Source organism: Armigeres subalbatus, chromosome 2 (genome assembly GCF_024139115.2).
Source record: "Armigeres subalbatus isolate Guangzhou_Male chromosome 2, GZ_Asu_2, whole genome shotgun sequence".
NCBI lineage: Eukaryota > Metazoa > Arthropoda > Insecta > Diptera > Culicidae > Armigeres > Armigeres subalbatus.
In genome coordinates, this window is record NC_085140.1 from 161,852,530 (window position 1) to 161,871,724 (window position 19,195).

The following is a 19,195-nucleotide window of genomic DNA, read 5'->3' on the forward strand; positions in this document are numbered from 1 at the left end:
TTCCTTTCAAATCCTTTCTCTGTTTTTCATCCTTCCTTCTTTTCCTATTTTCTTTCCCCATATTTTTTTTTGTTTCCTTAATTTTTTCTTACTTTGTCCTTCTTCTTCTTCCTTCTATCTTCTGAACATCTCGCTTTCTACTTCCCAATTATCATCTCTCACTTCTCACCTCTTGCTTCTGTGTCCATCACTACTCACTTCCTACTTCTAACTTCTCAACTATCACATCTCACTTCTAAAATTCACTTGTCACTTCTCATTTCTTACCTGCATGTACTAACTTCTTACTTGCTACTGCACACATCTCACTATTCTTACATCATTCCCTTTCATTTATCATTACTCACTTCTCACTATGCACTAACAGTGCCAAACGTCATTCGATCAAATTACTTTAAATCAAATTACTTGCTAACAGTTTAACAATCAGTTTCGGTAAATCAACCAATCTTATAAGTGTATTGCAAGCATGAACGTTGACGTTCTAATGCAACTTACAGGTTAAGTTCTAATCCTCAGTTTGATTAATATTTCGAAACAAGCAGAAACGACAGCGCAACACCTTTTTACTGACTGTAAAAGTAGATCAGTGGCGGTCCCAGCGGAAATCCTTTTCTGCCGTTGACTTCAGCAGCACACAACTCTGCCTGGGGGATGATTTTCATCGGTTGACAACTCTTTTGGAATCATAATTGATAGTTCTAAAAAGAACTGTTTGGGATTCGAATGATGTAAGGCTATAATTCTTTATTTTACAATGTTATGAAAACTCATATGTGAATATGTACGTTATGTGGAAGATATTGATTTGAAAAATGTATTGGAGGTAACCACTTTCCCTTCGATGGGACTCGAACCCATGACCCTACAGTATATAATTCTGTTTAGCAGCAACGGGTCTTTGTTCTGCTAACTTACACAAAAGTTTTCATTCGAATGCTTGGGGTCTTCTGCATGACGGCCGCTTTTCGCACACGAAATTAACTTTGATTGAACTGAACTTAAGTTACGTGCTCTTACTACGCAATGCGGCACACTCACACCCTCTACTTGAGCAGTGCATTTGCTGATGAAGAATGTTTGTAAATATAGCTGCCAGACAATTTAAATACTATACAGTAATGAGGGTCGTGGGTACGAGTCCCATCAAAGGAACGTGGTTACCTGCAATACATTTTCCTATGTTGCTCAATATGTGGTTGAATGATTTGTACCGAAAATAATTAACTTTCGTAACTCTTGATCCAATGGACCGATTTTCAATTTTTTGGCACGAATAAAAAAATTTCTATTTATAAATTTTAGAAAAAATATCGTTCAAGGAAAATAGTAAGCTTTAAGATATTTAAATAATAAAAAAATATCTGATTTTTTTTATTCTCCACCTATTGGATCACAACGACTGTACTTTTTTACTTTTTTAAATGAAAATTCAAACGTTTTTACACATACAAAAAAATGGAAAGATTTCTATTTATAAATTTTAGAAAAAATATCGTTCACGGAAAATAGTATAGTCGGAACGAAACAAACTTGTACCGTGGATAATCAAATTTCGGACGAGTATTATGGACGAATGTTCCAGATCTTCCGAAGGATTGTTTCTTCGACATTTGTAGACCACAGAAGACTTTCAATATTGATTACATTCGTCAGAATGAATGGTTATGAAAAAATCGTTATACTCTGGAGTGATCTTTGATCCCTTTCACGGATGTTCCGTTTCTGGGACATTTGTAGGTCACAGAAGGCTTTAACTATTGATTGCACCAACAATTTTCCAGAATGAATGGTTACGAAAAAATCGCGAGGCTCTGGGATTAACTTTTAGAATTGGCCAATTTCACGGAAGTTCCGGATCTTCCAGAGGGCTTTCCGATAACCGCTCGAGGCGTAAATTTGCCCAGAAATGGCATATACACCCGATTCTGTTTTTACACGGATTTTTTTTACACGGCCGTGTAAAAAAAAATCCCCTTACGAAATTTTTGAAAAGTTGCTCCATTTTGCATGATTTGTCGAGAAATCATAAAACTTTTTTTACACGGATTTTCAAATTTTGAACTGAAAACTTTGTTTACACGGAACGCATCCCCCGTGTAAATAAAGAATCGGGTGTACAAGATAGCAAATACAGTTGGAATCATCAGAGCACATATTTGCAAGCAATTTTATGTTTCATAACACGAAACTCGAAAATTTGGTGCCAAATTGAGAAGCTCAAACAGTACCTCTTTAGTACAGGTTCCCCAGGGACAAGAGTGGTCAATTTGGATGAATCATGGGCTTGTTATTGAAACCTACAGCTTTCGTTTGGTGCCTAAAGATCGAAAATCGGTTGAAATTTGAGTTTTTGTGATCGTGATAAAATCTTGGGTCCAAATGGACCCCAATGAACAATGTGTCACTTTTTTTGTGGCGCCTCTCCTAGAGGTCGCTGAAAGCTTTTTCTCAGGGAATCTTAGCTTCCGGAAGTTAGGAAAAGTCAGATTTTTATCTCGTTGCGTTACAAAGTTACAGCGGTGTTTTGGGTGTGCTTGGGTCGAAATGGACCTCAATGCAATAGGAAGGTTAACAGACTGATTTTATGGCAGAAAGTGCTTAAGCGTCCGAAGTTTGAATTTGCACGGTAATAAATTTCGTGTTCGGAGGCGAGCCAGTCTCGGGCTGAAAGTATCCTTGATAAATACACAAAAAAAATCGTGTTTATAAGTCATTGAGTCGTATTGAAACCTTTCGCGAAATGAATCTTCGATGCTCAAACTGCCATGCATGGAGTGGAAGGAACAGGAAGCCCACCACTGAACTGTATAAAATGAAACGCTGCAAAAGCAAGTTTACATCCCGACCAGTTAGTCATAACAAAATTTTATCACAATTATATCAATATGTGTTACAAATAACAAAACTTGCAATAATTTTGTTATAAATTCTCTGTCAAAGATGGATGAATGAAAATTTCATGATCGTCATAACATGATTATAACATAATGTGTTATGTTTATTTTTACCGAAATATAATTGCCTACATTTTTGGTAGATAGGAATTGGAAAAAAACGAAGGTACCACCTTCAGTATTACTTGAACCTACATTCAAAGTTGAACCAGCTGGACAAAAACAATAACATAATTTGTTATAGTATAAGCTATTTTCACATTTTTTATGTAACACATCGAGTTATATTTTGACGTAGGACTACGTCTGTGTTTTCTATATTGGGGTACACTTTACGATTGCGAAAATCGGGGACCGTCACGAATATATGATAGACTTCAAACTTGAATATCTAAGCCGTTTCTCGATGGATTTTAAATTTTTTTGGACCATTCGATCAAGGATGAGTCAACGCTTCTTTGTATTTATTTGAAAATACTGATTTTTAACTATTAATTATCGATAATTGCTAAAAAGTTTAGAAATAGGTAAACTAACCAATCACGTACATGCATCACTAGCACAGACATCAAAAATCAATCACTTGCGGGTTTGGATCTAATCCTCAGTTTGAACAAGATTCTACGCAGAGCAGACGCATCAAAGCGATCGCAGCGGAGCGGACACAGCATCACGGAGGCGCTAATAACATTTTCATAGAAAATCCATCGCATTGGTGGTGGTGCTCGATGTGTTGTTGCAGATCATTCAACCTCAACGAACCAGAATTTCATATGAAGAAAAGGTTGACCATAAAAATAGCACTGTGGTGATCCCGCATCGCCAGTGCCGATGCTGAAAATTTATTACAAATTGTGGTGTCAGTTAAATGGAAAGGAACATTGGGAAAAGAAAATTGGTTCTTCTCAGGACCAACATTTTATGAAAAGAAAGAGTTAATTGCAAAAATGGACCTCTTCGGTGGCATCGGGTTTGGCGTGGTAGTTTGGTTGCTGTTAGTGATTCCATCCATTGAAATTCACATCATCTCCCTCCGACGCGCTATCAAATTCGCTATTTACGATTGAGTTTTGCACTTTAAAGAAAGTTTATTTCGGATAGTCGGATCAACCTTCTTTCAATGAAGACGCCGCCTCAGTGGAAACTTTCTACAGCAACCACCCATCGGTAAACGTCGTTCGGACAGACAGATGCAAAGAGATAATGTTTTGTAATATGAAGAAACTTCGTCTTGAGTCAAATTTCTGTTGTTATTCTTCGCAACAATACGCATCTTCGATAACCAACATATAATATCCAAATTAAGAATCTTGCGAGAAAGTTTCACTGGATTCTTAGAATTTGTTATTCTCCGAACGGTCCGTTGTCTGTGGAATCCTGATCGAAATGGCTCGCGCGCGCCGAAAAGCAGCTTTCTTATATATAATGAAGTTATTTCATTAGCCCCGCCCCTTTATTAATCGTTATGAGTGCGAAATATATTTACACTCATATCAGTCACAAAAGGGCGGGGCTAACGGGCTTAATTTATTGAATACAAGAAAGCTGCTTTCCGTCGCGCTAGCCATTTTGATAGGGATTCCGCAAGGAACGATTCGACAAAATCTGATGCAGCGGATCGGACACTGCAGCACAAAAGCGTGTAAAGTAGTAAATTCTCTCTTTATTTCAATTTTCATCTTTGAATACATAGTTAATTTTACATTTTGAGAGTTTTAACCATAAGGTTCTTCAGCTCCGTTTTTTATCCTATTTTTTCATTTTGTTGTTTTTGTTGTTTAGTAACGTTATACATTTTGTACCTTTTTTGGTATTTGGTTTGTAATTTTAATTTAAAAATTTTATAACCTACCTAACTTAGCCTAACATTGCCAGGAATAGTGCACTGGCGCTTCGTTTCGCAGCTTACTCCTCTAGCAGCCATTCTCGATGACAAACATGCCCAGTGACACGATCTGATCCATGCGGGTTTTGCAGCTACGCAATCGAGCTACTAGTTGGTTGAACAGTGGAAGAAGTTGTTCAGGTTTGTAGAGTGGTGCCGCTTCATCGGTGGATACGGGCTTTTCTTCGTCATTCAGTCGTAATTCAGGGGGAGTAGATGGCCATGGGTTGATCGGATGCAATGTTCTTGCTGTTGTTGTACCAGGTACTAGGTTCGGATAATTCTGGTCGTTGATCACCGGTTTTTGGAGCTGGCTTTCTTCCGTATCTCGACGAATTCCGCTCCTTAGCGGTGGCCTCATGTTTCGCTCCGCAGTTAGCACACTTGACATCAACCTCAACGTTGATGTCTGGGTTTTTGGCGATGATGTACCATAGGCACTTTTCAGTTTGATGCATATCTCCACACTTGACGCATCGAGGAGCCAAGTGGCAGTTTCTAGTACCATGGCCGTAGCCGCAGCAATTCATGCACTGTGTGACATCTCGGTGCACAGGTTTGTTCGCCTATCGTCGAGGCCACGAAGTACCACCTTGAAAGGCTTGTCGCTGGGGACATCATGCGTGAAATATTCACACATCTCATTATTCAAAATCTCCAGCATCCTCTGGTACTGGGGTTTCGATTCAGCCATTAGTTTCAATCCTCCAGAACACAATTTGATGGTGCACTTTAAAGTGCCATTTGCTATGCGTCCTCGCAATGCGGTCCGCAAAGTAGGAGTATCCCCTTTGACAAAAATCGGCGGGCACTTTTCCTTCCGCTCCGGTTGGTTTTCTTGCTGCTGCAGCTTCTGCCTTTTGTTCACCAGTGGGGTACCGGCATCGTCGTCCTTCAAGGTGGAGTAGTAGTTCTTCAGTGGCACTTTTTTCCTTGCACCCTTATGTGCAGTCGAAACGGCTGCTTCGTCACCCATAACGGGATCGAAAAAAGCACTCGCCAACGCGCGGTGCCCTTCGTACAAACGAACCGAGTCGAAGTATTGAACAAGATTACCAAAACACGTCCGATCAGCACGAAAGCGTGGGTAGCACCAGTGGCAATGCTGGAAATTTATTCCAAATAGTGGATGCTTAGCGAAAAATCATCGAGTGGCGGTCGAACAATTTCAACGGAAGGTGCCGACAAACATTTGGATGCATTTAGTTATTGGAAAGGCGCATTGGGAAAACAAAAAAGACATTTTATGGAAAGAAAGAGTTAATTGCAAAAATGAACTGTTTCGGTGGCATCGGGTTTAGCGTGGTAGCTTAGTTGATGTTAGTGATTACATCCATTCAACAAATTTATTGCATCATCCCGTCAATCGAGCGCTTGTGATTCTGCTACCGAAGAGTAGCTTTCTGACGGCGCAAAACGATTAAGTTTTGCACTTTGAAGAAAGTTTATCTCGGATTGACCTTCTTTTGTATAAAATGATGACTCGGAGAAAACTGATTTCAATCCTAATGACTAACAGAACCAAATAATCTTGCCAGAAAATTTCACTTTCCGCCGATGACAGCCAAATCGATGAAGACGCCAATACCTCTTCTTGGATAAATAGTTTCCTGAAAAGAACTATGTGTAATTAATTCACTGTAATTAAGTTCTCTTCACTTTGCCACGTACGTTCCCATCGCGGGCAAAAACCAAACGTTGCAAAAATATATATTTGCAAGTGGTTTCGTGCCACTTCTGATTCTGCTTATTTCTCCTTTATTTCGGAGATTTTCGAGGATGGTGTCTTCTAAGGTTATGATATCCTCCACTGAAAGCCAGTCGAGTGGTTAGCCGATATACTGCCACCGGGCTGCCGGTTATTTTACGCGGATGATGTGAAATTATATTTTGTGATAAACTGCATACAAGATTGCCACGTATTACAGGGTCTGATCAACAAATTCGCAGATTGGTGTACCAGGAACAAATTGACCATAAGTATAGCGAAATGCAATGTGATAACATTCCATCGGAAATTAAATCCTATAATTTGTGACTACACAATTTTGAACCAACGATTGGAGCGCGTAGATCACATTCGTGACCTAGGAGTCATTCTAGACTCAGCTTTATCCGTCTACATTATGAACACATGATAAGTAAAGCAAATAGACAGCTGGGGTTCATCTTCAAAATTTGCGACGAATTTCGTGATCCTCTATGTCTACGGTCATTGTTTTGTGCACTAGTCCGTTCAATTTTGGAGACTAGTTCAGTTGTCTGGTGCCCATATCACACCAACTGGATTGCCAGAATCGAAGCCATACAAAGAAAATTCGTGAGAAAAGCCCTACGCAGACTTCCATGGCGTGACCCGACAAACCTACCACCGTATGAAGATCGATGTCGCCTCTTAGGATTGCAAACGTTGGAATACAGAAGATTTATCAGTCAAGTGAGCTTCGTTGGGAAAATCTTGCTGGGAGATATAGATTCGATGGAAATATTAGGCCAGCTGAACTTATATGCCCCTGAGAGGAACCTTCGGCAGCGTGATTTTCTGCAGCTACAGCCCCGTCGCGCTGTGTATGGTCTTCACGACCCTATCCGATTCATGTCTGCAAGGTTCAACGTAGTATTTCATCTTTTTGACTTCAACTGTTCTGCATCTACATTTCAACGCAAACTTCAGGAAAGGGGACCATCACTATTGAATAGGTGAGTTCCAGTCCAATGCTAATTATGAAGAAGAATCGTTCTACTTGATGCCTTTTCTTTTCTCGATAATTACCATCGCTGAGCATATTTCCACGGATTCCGGAGAACCCCGACGACGTTTGATAAGGCAGGATGACCTCAAATATTTATAAGTTAATTTTAGTATAACTTTGACTCAATCTCTTTGTTTGTTTGTAAAATCTTATTTATGTACTGTACTGTTTTGAAAAGATATGAGGTTTTTATGCCAATTTGAGTAAGATGTTAGTCTACTCAAACTGGCTTTTCCTCGTCACACTTCATTAAGCATCAAGCAGATGAAGTTGAATCAATAAAATAAATAAATAAATGAAAAATAAATAAATAAATAAATTTCGTATAGCTACGTAGTCCTACGTCACCTTTGCGTACAACCCGATTGGGCTGCACCTTTGAGTTTTTGTTCAACTGATAACATATTTAGTAATATTTTTGTTAAAACTAGAAGAGATTTTGTTACATTTTTTGTTATTTTAACTACTAATGGTACATGTTTTATAACAACCGCTGTTATAAAAAACTTCTGTAACAGAACAACAAGTTCTGATATAAATCTGTTACTATCTACTGGTCGGGGATCCTTAAACTAAAAACAAATTGTTTTGACGAGTTATGACAGTTATGAGCAATCTTGGTAACATTTGGCGTGGACTGAGGCAACAAATTCTTTTCTGAGCTCTCAAAAAGTGACGTTTTGCTACTGAAATTAAGTTAATAATCTGCTTAAATTCTATTAAAAATGTTTGCTTGAGTTATAAATTTAATTGCATGCTTGTGCTACGTTTACAAAGCTGCGGGTAAAAAACCTGAGAACAGTGTAATAGGAAGTTATTACAGGAAGAATGTTACCATTCTTGATTCATGCCCTGTTTAAAACTTCACTGTAACAGTTTGTGCTCACTTAAGAAGTACCGATACAGCTTGTTAAAATAGAATATGTATTACTATATGATTGCTGTTTTCGAGATTGTGTGCACGTCACAACTAGATTCAAAGGAGAACCGTATTCCATTGGAAACGTTGTGAGGAGTAAAAAATGATACATACAAACACGAAATCTAATCCGAAGTGAGTTGGATAGTAAAATATGAAGATAAAACTGTTTGACGACCACGGATATGTAGTTGAGCGACTAGCAAAACAAAGGGTGGTGAAAATCGATCGGAGAAACTAAAATGAAAAACATATCACACTGACTGGAGGCACCCAATTTTCATATGAAACATGTTATACGAGCCACAAACGGTAATCCTGACAGGCATACATACCCGTAAATATGCGCTGTACATCGATTCTAACAACGTTTGTCTTTGCTATTGAGAGTGCCGACACCATCTCGAATGTGGTACGATCCAGTTTCGAGAAAAATGTGCAAATCAGCATTGCAGACACTAACTCCTATCTGCATTCGGATTGGATGCCGAAGCTCGGTGAACTGGAAAACCAGCATTTCAAAAAAATATATATTTGATATCACATGACTAGTTGTCTTGTTAGTTCAACTGGTGATAAATGTGGTATGTCGAATGAATTTATGCACTACAATTTTGCAATTTGATTGAAATTCAAAAGTTGTTTGCAAACATTAAATTGTAGATTACGAACTGACCGATGTAAATTAGTTTTTTCTCTAGAATTCGCAATCAATTTCAACCGAACAAACTTAACCTTGTTTGGACCTCATTTATCTGCCCGTTCACATTCAGAGTAATTGAATTTAGGAGGTATTTCCCGCGACGATTCAATTCACCCTAATCCCGGTCAGCAAATGCGCATACACGTTCCATCCATTCAGCCAGAATCTGAACCCACGAAACAGAATCGCTGTCCTGGCGCCGGTTTTTTCCCTAACAACCGACAACCGATTTTGATGTTCGTGCTTTGTTCGAGATGGCTCTGCCGCATGAACATAAACGGAAACCATTTGGGTGGATGTGACGACACAGTGCATGATGCTTTTCGGAACATAGTGCACGGTGAAGCGAAATGGAATTTTTGGTCATTTCTAAAATGATGATTTTCTAGCGATATAAGAAACACAATACGGTACAGCCAGCGCCGTAGCGTGAGGTTGGCCGGGTTGGCCCCCGCCAAGGGCGCCAGCCCCCAGGGGGGCGCAGAAATTAAGAATTATGTTATGAGGAATAACACCCTTTTTTAGTTGAAAGGTCAAATTATAACAAACCGACTACAAACTTCAGAGTTTTATGTTGAGAATATTTTGAGTAATTTGGAGTACATAAACAAAGATTAATACTTTTATTCCAATTCAACATGTCAAAAAATTTGGTTTTACCCGCTATTTCAGGTTTTCTAAGACCTTCGAAACCGGGTACAAAGGGCCAAGAAAAAGTCTTAAAATCGTATCCACCCATGGAAATAATTAAAACACATCCGTTGGTCTTACAAAGAAATGATCATGTTTGAGGATCAATATCTCGATGCAATTAGTTTAAAGACATATTTTGAATCTCAGCCTGAAATGACCTAAATTTCAATCAATGATTGTTACTTGTATGCTTAAAATAACAATCCTTAATTGAAAATTCACGCAAAATATGTCCTTAATCTAATCGCTAGAAATCGAGATATCATCGAGATATCCTCAAACATGATAATTTTGTATGTAATACCAGTCAGTGGTGGTGTTATGTATAATTATTTCCATGAGTGTATTTGATAGGTTATTTGTGGTTCGGATTATTTCCCTTTTTGGACACTGTTACTGTCACCGGTTAGTTGACCAAATTACGAAGGGTCATTTCTGCCGTAATCTGGAAAAGTGACGTAACAGCTATTTTACAACATGCATGTTTTCCATTTTTCTGTTAAAGAGCGCGATGAGTAGTACTTGTTAACACAATTTTTGGAAAATGGCGTATACGTCACTTTTTCAGATTACGGCAGATTTTGCTCTAATCTCGTGTTTAGAATCATAAGGGAGTAACTGCATTGATCGATTTCTCTTAGTCGATGTTTTCTTTTTACCAATGTAGTGAATTGCAGTAGTTTTCCAAAGATTTAACAGTTTGATGTGATAATGATGATTGATGATGAAGAGAAGTCGATCAATAAAGTTACGCCCTTATGATTCTAAGCGCAAGTAATAATTCAGAAAAAAAACTCCATGTTTGTTGAGTTTGAAAAACGATCTTCATGGCCGCATTTGTCCCGGTAGTAATAATGTACCATGGGAAAATGATAACTTTGGTTTGGTTTGGTTTTTCATGGGTCCCGTGAAATTAGCATTTTTTTTTCCGTAATACAACCAGCACGTGTTATCCAAGCATTTATTGCCTCACTTAATTACGTGGCCCTCTTGCTTCCGATTGTAATTTCGACTACTTCGACTTATTGATCCAACGAAATACAACAGTGTCTCTAAATCACTAAAGTTAGAATTTTCTTGATCCGAATATTTCCGATAGCGATTTCGACCTTCAATCGATCCTTTTCAGAGTTGGATTTTTTTTGACTCAACCAACAGAAATGTGTACATAATTTGTCACGCCTTTCAAATCTTCCTTCTCAGTGATGTACTGCAAAGTACGTCAACTCCTTCAATTGAGCTGAAAAGAATTATGAGTAAAGAAATTTCAGTAATTTTAACAATCTGGATGTTCTTACTGAGTCTATACGAAGAACCATAGAAGCATACGACTCGACAAATTTTGCCATATTTTGCAAACAATGAAAAAAAATCGCAATGTTTCTAAGCCTTTCGGAACATACCGATGTACATTGTTATGTAGATTGAATGTAAAATATTACATTTTTTCCTTAGTAAGAGAGGAGTGCTCAATAAAGAGAGTTCGCCTAGGGCGCCGGAAATTCACGCTACGGCTCTGGGTACAGCTCGACAAATTAAGAATATGTATGTTTGAGTATTGGTAACTTGCAATGGCCCAAGGTATTCATACACCTATCATTTATAAGTTCTAACACATCTTATTGAATAACATGAGGCAACTTATCCCAAACATATTAAATTTATTTATTTATATCAACGCTGAAATTTATTTTAAAATAAAATGAAAATAAAAATGGACTCATTGGATCTGCCGGATATATATTTTTCCATATTGCTCCTTGCAAAGGCATTTTTGATCTACATAATTGAGACAAAGAAGATAAAATCCAGCTTCCAGGCCATTCGGACCACAGTGCATTGTGCAACTAACCGGCTGAGTTTGTTCTCGATGAACGACGACGTACGTCAGATCCCGAAAGGCCACTGACTGAACCGGGGGTGGCTTGCCCCGATATACGAGTGAAGTTTTTCGATTTTGATTTTAATTAAATAAAACACATGGTTTGCGTTTGGTTTATGTTTTACAATTATAGTGGATTTGGCGCGCTTTTGGGGCTAATGTAATTTTTGATTGCTAGGCTGACCTTTTCCGATGTGTAGGGTTATGCGCTAATTCGTCCATGGCGCTAGCATTCGTCATATCAAATTCTAAATCACTAAATACTCGCGAATCGTAAACTAAAATAATGAACTAACCATCTGGCGAGATAGAAAAAAGTGTACACTACGATCTGCATTCATTTAAATTACATTCCGGTGTTACTTACTTGAAATACAGATAAATTTAACTTTGCGGCAGTGACTTTTTCACAATTTCCTACGTTATCCGTGCGACGAAGGAAAATCCAGTTCGTTCACTGCTGTAGAAGACGCGCAACACCGTCACCAAAATCAACTTAATTCACTGCTTTTCACCGCACTTTTTCACCTAAATTTCTCACTGCGCACTAAATAAAAGCAATGTTTATTGCTCAAGTGAAAATAATTGAAAAACTACCGGAAGGCGTTCAAATCATCTGTTTTTTCAAACTTTAGAGCGTTTGAAATTTATTTTCTTCGTCGCCTTGTTTATAGTCAGAAAACGCGTTGCCAAACTGGCTGTTTGAACTGAAATAATCTTATGTTACACATCTGATAATACATCATGCAGTCAATAAAAGTGGGTTTTTCAATTATTTTCCGCTAGTGTAATAAAAGAAAAGTCTTCCAAATAAATATTTTTCATACACACTCGTCATTCACACTAAAATTTTCCATTATTCCAAAAGTTTGAAATAGGAGAAATAATTTCATAACAGAAATCAGTTGGCAGCACTACTCACGTACATGTTAAGCATGTGTGTTAGTTGTTTGACAGACTGAGGCATTTAATTGAATGGCAGCACAATCGAAACCATTTTTATGCGGTCGAAATGGGATTGCAATAAGACATTTTTGTTAACTGGAACCGAAATAAACTTTTAAGTTTGACTTTCAAAATTGACCGAAATGATAGTTATTCTGCATAAAGTCACAGATAAGTCGTCCAGTTATCCAAGAAATGGCTTGAGCTCAGGAACAAAGATTTGCAGTCCTGTTTTAAGTATGGTACATGCTCCTTGTGGTACAGAGAAAGAATACGTAGATGATCAATTTTCCGGTTTCAAATATGGTACATGCTCTCTGTAGTACAAAGAACATAATGCGTTCACTGCATATGTTCTTGATCATCCAAGAAATCCCTGGAGTAAGGCCTTCCGATCTACACGCGTAACTGAAGATCAATTTTCCGGTTTCAAATATGGTACAGGCTCTCTGTAGTACAAAGAACAGAATGCGTTCACTGCATATGTTCTTGGTCATCCAAGAAATCCCTGAAGTAAGGCCTTTCGATCTACACGCGTAACTGAAGATCAATTTTCCGGTTTCAAATATGGTACATGCTCTCTGTAGTACAAAGAACAGAATACGTTCACTGCATATGTTCTTGGTCATCCAAAAAATCCCTGGAGTAAGGCCTTTCGATCTACACGTGTAACTGAAGATCAATTTTCCGGTTTCAAATATGGTACATGCTCTCTGTAGTACAAAGAACAGAATGCGTTCACTGCATATGTTCTTGGTCATCCAAGAAATCCCTGGAGTAAGGCCTTCCGATTTACACGCGTAACTGAAGATCAATTTTCCGGTTTCAAATATGGTACATGCTCTTTGTAGTACAAAGAACAGAATGCGTTCACTGCATATGTTCTTGGTCATCCAAGAAATCCCTGGAGTAAGGCCTTCCGATCTACACGCGTAACTGAAGATCAATTTTCCGGTTTCAAATATGGTACATGGTCTCTGTAGTACAAAGAACAGAATGCGTTCACTGCATATGTTCTTGGTCATCCAAGAAATCCCTGGAGTAAAGCCTTTCGATCTACACGCGTAACTGAAGATCAATTTTCCGGTTTCAAATATGGTACATGCTCTCTGTAGTACAAAGAATAGAATACGCTCACTGCATATGTTCTTGGTCATCCAAGAAATCCCTGGAGTAAGGCCTTTCGATCTACACGCGTAACTGAAGATCAATTTTCCGGTTTCAAATATGGTACATGCTCTCTGTAGTACAAAGAACAGAATGCGTTCACTGCATATGTTCTTGGTCATCCAAGAAATCCCTGGAGTAAGGCCTTTCGATCTACACGCGTAACTGAAGATCAATTTTCCGGTTTCAAATATGGTACATGCTCTCTGTAGTACAAAGAACAGAATACGTTCACTGCATATGTTCTTGGTCATCCAAGAAATCCCTGGAGTAAGGCCTTTCGATCTACACGCGTAACTGAAGATCAATTTTCCGGTTTCAAATATGGTACATGCTCTCTGTAGTACAAAGAACAGAATGCGTTCACTGCATATGTTCTTGGTCATCCAAGAAATCCCTGGAGTAAGGCCTTTCGATCTACACGCGTAACTGAAGATCAATTTTCCGGTTTCAAATATGGTACATGCTCTCTGTAGTACAAAGAACAGAATGCGTTCACTGCATATGTTCTTGGTCATCCAAGAAATCCCTGAAGTAAGGCCTTTCGATCTACACGTGTAACTGAAGATCAATTTTCCGGTTTCAAATATGGTACAGGCTCTCTGTAGTACAAAGAAAAGAATGCGTTCACTGCATATGTTCTTGGTCATCCAAGAAATCCCTGGAGTAAGGCCTTTCGATCTACACGCGTAATTGAAGATCAATTTTCCGGTTTCAAATATGGTACATGCTCTCTGTAGTACAAAGAACATAATGCGTTCACTGCATATGTTCTTGGTCATCCAAGAAATCCCTGGAGTAAGGCCTTCCAATCTACACGCGTAACTGAAGATCAATTTTCCGGTTTCAAATATGGTACATGCTCTCTGTAGTACAAAGAACAGAATGCGTTCACTGCATATGTTCTTGGTCATCCAAGAAATCCCTGGAGTAAGGCCTTCCGATCTACACGCGTAGCTGATGATCAATTTTCCGGTTTCAAAGAAGGTACATGCTCTCTGTAGTACGAATAACAGAATGCCCTCACAGCATATGTTCTTGGTCGCTCAAGAAATCCCTGGAGTAAGCAATTTGATCTTCACGCGTAGCTGAAGATCAATGTTCCGATTATAAATATGGTTTATGCTCTCTTCATATTGAATACATTTGTGTTGAACTTGATGTTAAACTTAAAAAACACGCAAATAAAGGGATGATTCAAATATGACGTCCACTATTTTAGATTTCTAGACCCCCCTCCCTCCTCTGTCACGCTTTTTTGTATACCTTGTATATGCAGTGTCACAAAATCTTACAAACCCCTCCCCTCCTAAAACCTGTGACATCATTGTTGAACGACCTCAAAGAAAAAAAACCCAACTTAGTTCACCGAATTGTGATACTGCCTTTCTCGCATTTAGTCAAGACACCAACCTTATATGTCGCTTATATGGCTCGGTTTAATGTACCATTTTCGTAATAACTTTCAAACGCGATCAACTAGGCTTTGCCTTCTATCGAATATAACTTGTTGCGAGAAAATCGGCTAAGGATTGCTATAAGAAAAGTTGTCAAATGTTTTTCTTAGCTTTTGTGCACACATACACACACATACACAAACACATACACACACCTACACACATGCATACAGTTCGTTGAGTCGAGTAGATTGGTATATAACACTATGGGTCTCCGGGCCTTCTATAAAAAGTTCGTTCTTGGAGTGAAATGATAGCCTTTCGGTACAACTTTGTTGTATGAGAAAGGCAAAAATAATGGGTACATTATATATTCAAAACAGGCCTTCAGATCGTTATTTACGCGTGTCGATCTGAAATGATCCACTTCAGGTATTTCTTGGATATCCGCGAACGGCTTTCATACGCAGATTCTGTTACTGTGAAACCTCCATGAGTCGATATTAAAGGGACCTTACATTTACAAAACCATCTTGTAGATCATTGGTTATGCATGTAGATCTGAAGGCCTCCACTTCAGGTATTTCTTGGATAACCACGAACGTCTTCCATACGCAGATTCTGTTATATGTACTACAATGGGTACATAACATTTGAAAAACAAGCCTGTAGATCATTGGTTACGCGTGTAGACCTGGAGGCCTTCACTTCCGGTATTTTGTGGATAACCATGAAGATCTTCCATATGCAGATTTTATTATATGTACCACAATGGGTATATTGCATTTACAAAACAGGCCTGTAGATCATTGGTTAAGCGTGTAGATCTGAAGACCTCCACTTCAGGTATTTCTTGGATAACCGCGAACGTCTTCGATACGCAGATTATATCATATGTACCACAATGGATATATTACATTTACAAAACAGACCTGTAGATTATTGGTTACGCGTGTAGACCTGAAGGCCTTCACTTCAGGGATTTCTTGGCTAACCGTGAAGATCTTCCATGCGCAGATTCTGTTATATGTACCACAATGGGTATATTGCATTTACAAAACAGGCCTGTAGATCATTGGTTACGCGTGTAGACCTGAAGGCCTTCACTTCCGGTATTTTGTGGATAACCGTGAAGATCTTCCATATGCAGATTTTATTATATGTACCACAATGGGTATATTGCATTTACAAAACAGGCCTGTAGATCATTGGATACGCGTGTAGATCTGAAGACCTCCACTTCAGGTATTTCTTGGATAACCGCGAACGTCTTCGATACGCAGATTCTGTTATATGTACCACAATGGGTATATTACATTAACAAAATAGGCCTGTAGATCATTGGTTACGCGTGTAGATCTGAAGGCCTGCACTTCCGGTATTTCTTGGATAACCGCGAACGTCTTCCATACGCAGATTCTGTTATATGTACCACAATGGGTATATTACATTTACAAAACAGGCCTGTAGATCATTGGATACGCGTGTAGATCTAAGGCCTCCACTTCAGGTATTTCTTGGATAACCGCGAACGTCTTCGATACGCAGATTCTGTTATATGTACCACAATGGGTACATTACATTAACAAAATAGGCCTGTAGATCATTGGTTACGCGTGTAGATCTGAAGGCCTTCACTTCCGGTATTTCTTGGTTAACCGCGAACGTCTTCCATACGCAGATGCTGTTATATGTACTACTATGGGTACATTACATTTACAAAACAGGCCTGTAGATCATTGGTTACGCGTGTAGACCTGAAGGCCTTCACTTCCGGTATTTCTTGGATAACCGCGAACGTCTTCCATACGCAGATTCTGTTATATGTACCACAATGGGTAAACTACATTTACAAAACAGGCCTGTAGATCATCGGTTACGCGTGTAGACCTGAAGGCCTTCACTTCAGGGATTTCTTGGATAACCGTGAATATCTTCCATACGCAGATTCTGTTATATGTACCACAATGGGTATATTACATTTACAAAACAGGCCTGTAGATCATTGGATACGCGTGTAGATCTGAAGACCTGCACTTCAGGTTTTTCTTGGATAGCCGCGAACATCCTCCGTACACATATTCAATTCAATGTTTCACAATGTACACATATCATATTCAGAACAGGCCAATATTAATTGAATTTATGTTATTTTTATTTAACACGGTATTATACCGCATAAAAAACTAATTTGGTGTACTTGTAGAAATCGCACACCAATACCAACAGATTTATTTGACAGCAATCCATCGAATTTTAGACTGGACGAATGAAAATTCTCATGGACGTAAACAGATTTTCATAAGACAAATTTGAAAAATTTGAAGGGTATTTTTGATTGCCGATTCTCAATAAACTATGATTTGTTCAATGCGCTAATAGTACACAATGAAAACTAGGAACTCTAAAATACGTGTTGCATACAACTTAGTTAGAGTAAGTAGTTGGGCTGGCGTATAAATTAGATTTGAAAACCAAGCACTACCTACTACGACGGGAATTAGCTCACTACCCTACATTCGGCAATTGGTTTTGTGTGAGGGATTTCAAGTGGGATCCCCCAAAGAGCAGGAGATTGCTGGAAAACATAGCATTATTGTGCTGAAACTGCAATTAAGATTGTTGTTTGTAGACATTAAACATGGTTTTGCAATCCTAACGAGAGTTAAATGATGCGGAATATATATGGTAGTTTCTCATCACTTATTAAGAATTACCTTCATAAATATATTTAACAGATAGTTTTATGTATTTTTACATTAACCCTTATGCGGCCAACAAAAAAAACACACGTCGATGGCCGACAGGGTACCCGTGTTCCACTAAATTGATATTCTCATAACTTCAACAATTTTCAACCGATTTGGATAATTTTGACAGTTTTGGAAACAGAAACTCATATACTTTTTGCTTATTGTCAAGGTCTACAGCTTATGCCCATGGTTATACAAGAAATCTTTGAAGTAAGGCTTAAGAGTCTACACGCGTAACCAAAGGCCATTCAGCCAGTTTCAAATATGCTACAAGCTCTTTGCGCTTCTTAGAATTGAAGGTGTTTACAGTATATGCTTCGGGTAATGCAAAAATCCCTGAAATGAAATCCTAGTCATCCGAGAAATCCCTGGAGTAAAGCCTAAAGATCTACTCGCGTAACCAAAGGCCTATTATGCAAATTCAAACACGATACATGCTCTTTGTGGTACTTAGCATAGAATGCGTTCACAGTATATGTTCCGAGTCATCCAAGAAATCTCTGGAGTAAGGCCTTAAGGTCTACACTCGTAACCATGGGTCTATGGACTTGTCTCAAAAGTGGTACATGCTCTTTGCGCATCTTGAAATCAAATGTGATCACTACATATGTTCTGCGCTATCGAAGAAATCTCTCGGATAAGTCCTCTGGCGCCTTCATTACATATGTTCATGGTCATCCAAGAAAACCCTGGAAAAGGCCTTCAGGTCTACACGCGTAACCAGAGATCTTTTAGATTGTTTCAAAACTGGTACATGCCCTTTGTGCTACATAGAATAGAACGCCTTTATTGCATATGTTCATGGTCATCCAAGAAAACCCTGGAAAAGGCCTTAAGATCTTCACGCGTAACCAAAGATCTTTCAGATTTTTTCAAAAGTGTTACATGCCCTTTGTGGTACATAGAATAGATTGCGTCCATTGCATAGGTTCATGGTCATCCAAGAAAACCCTGGAATAGGACTTTAAATCTGCATGGGTACCCAGAGATCTTTTGGCTTGTTTCAAAAGTGGTACATGCCCTTTGTGGTACATAGAATAGAATACGTCAATTGCATATGTTTATGGTCTTCCAAGAAAATGCTAAAATAGGCCTCAGGATCTTCACACGTAACCTTTCGGATTGTTTCAAAAGTGGCATATGCCCTTTTTGGTACATATAATATACCGCTTTCATTGCATATGTTCATGGGTATCCAAGA

General features: G+C 38.6%; 1 protein-coding gene across 2 annotated transcripts in view; it reads right to left on the minus strand.

Moving 5' to 3' along the window:
- The window catches only part of LOC134211100 (potassium voltage-gated channel protein Shal), a 641,586-nt gene that overhangs the window by 367,312 nt on the left and 255,079 nt on the right, over positions 1-19,195 (minus strand). Inside the window, exon 1 of one of the 2 annotated variants that reach the window (XM_062687714.1) lies at positions 8,790-8,930. The exons of the other annotated variant lie outside the window; for it this stretch is intronic. The gene's annotated coding sequence lies outside the window, so the exon portion shown is untranslated. Of the gene's footprint in view, positions 1-8,789; positions 8,931-19,195 lie in introns of those variants that run through there. 2 annotated transcript variants of the gene reach the window in all.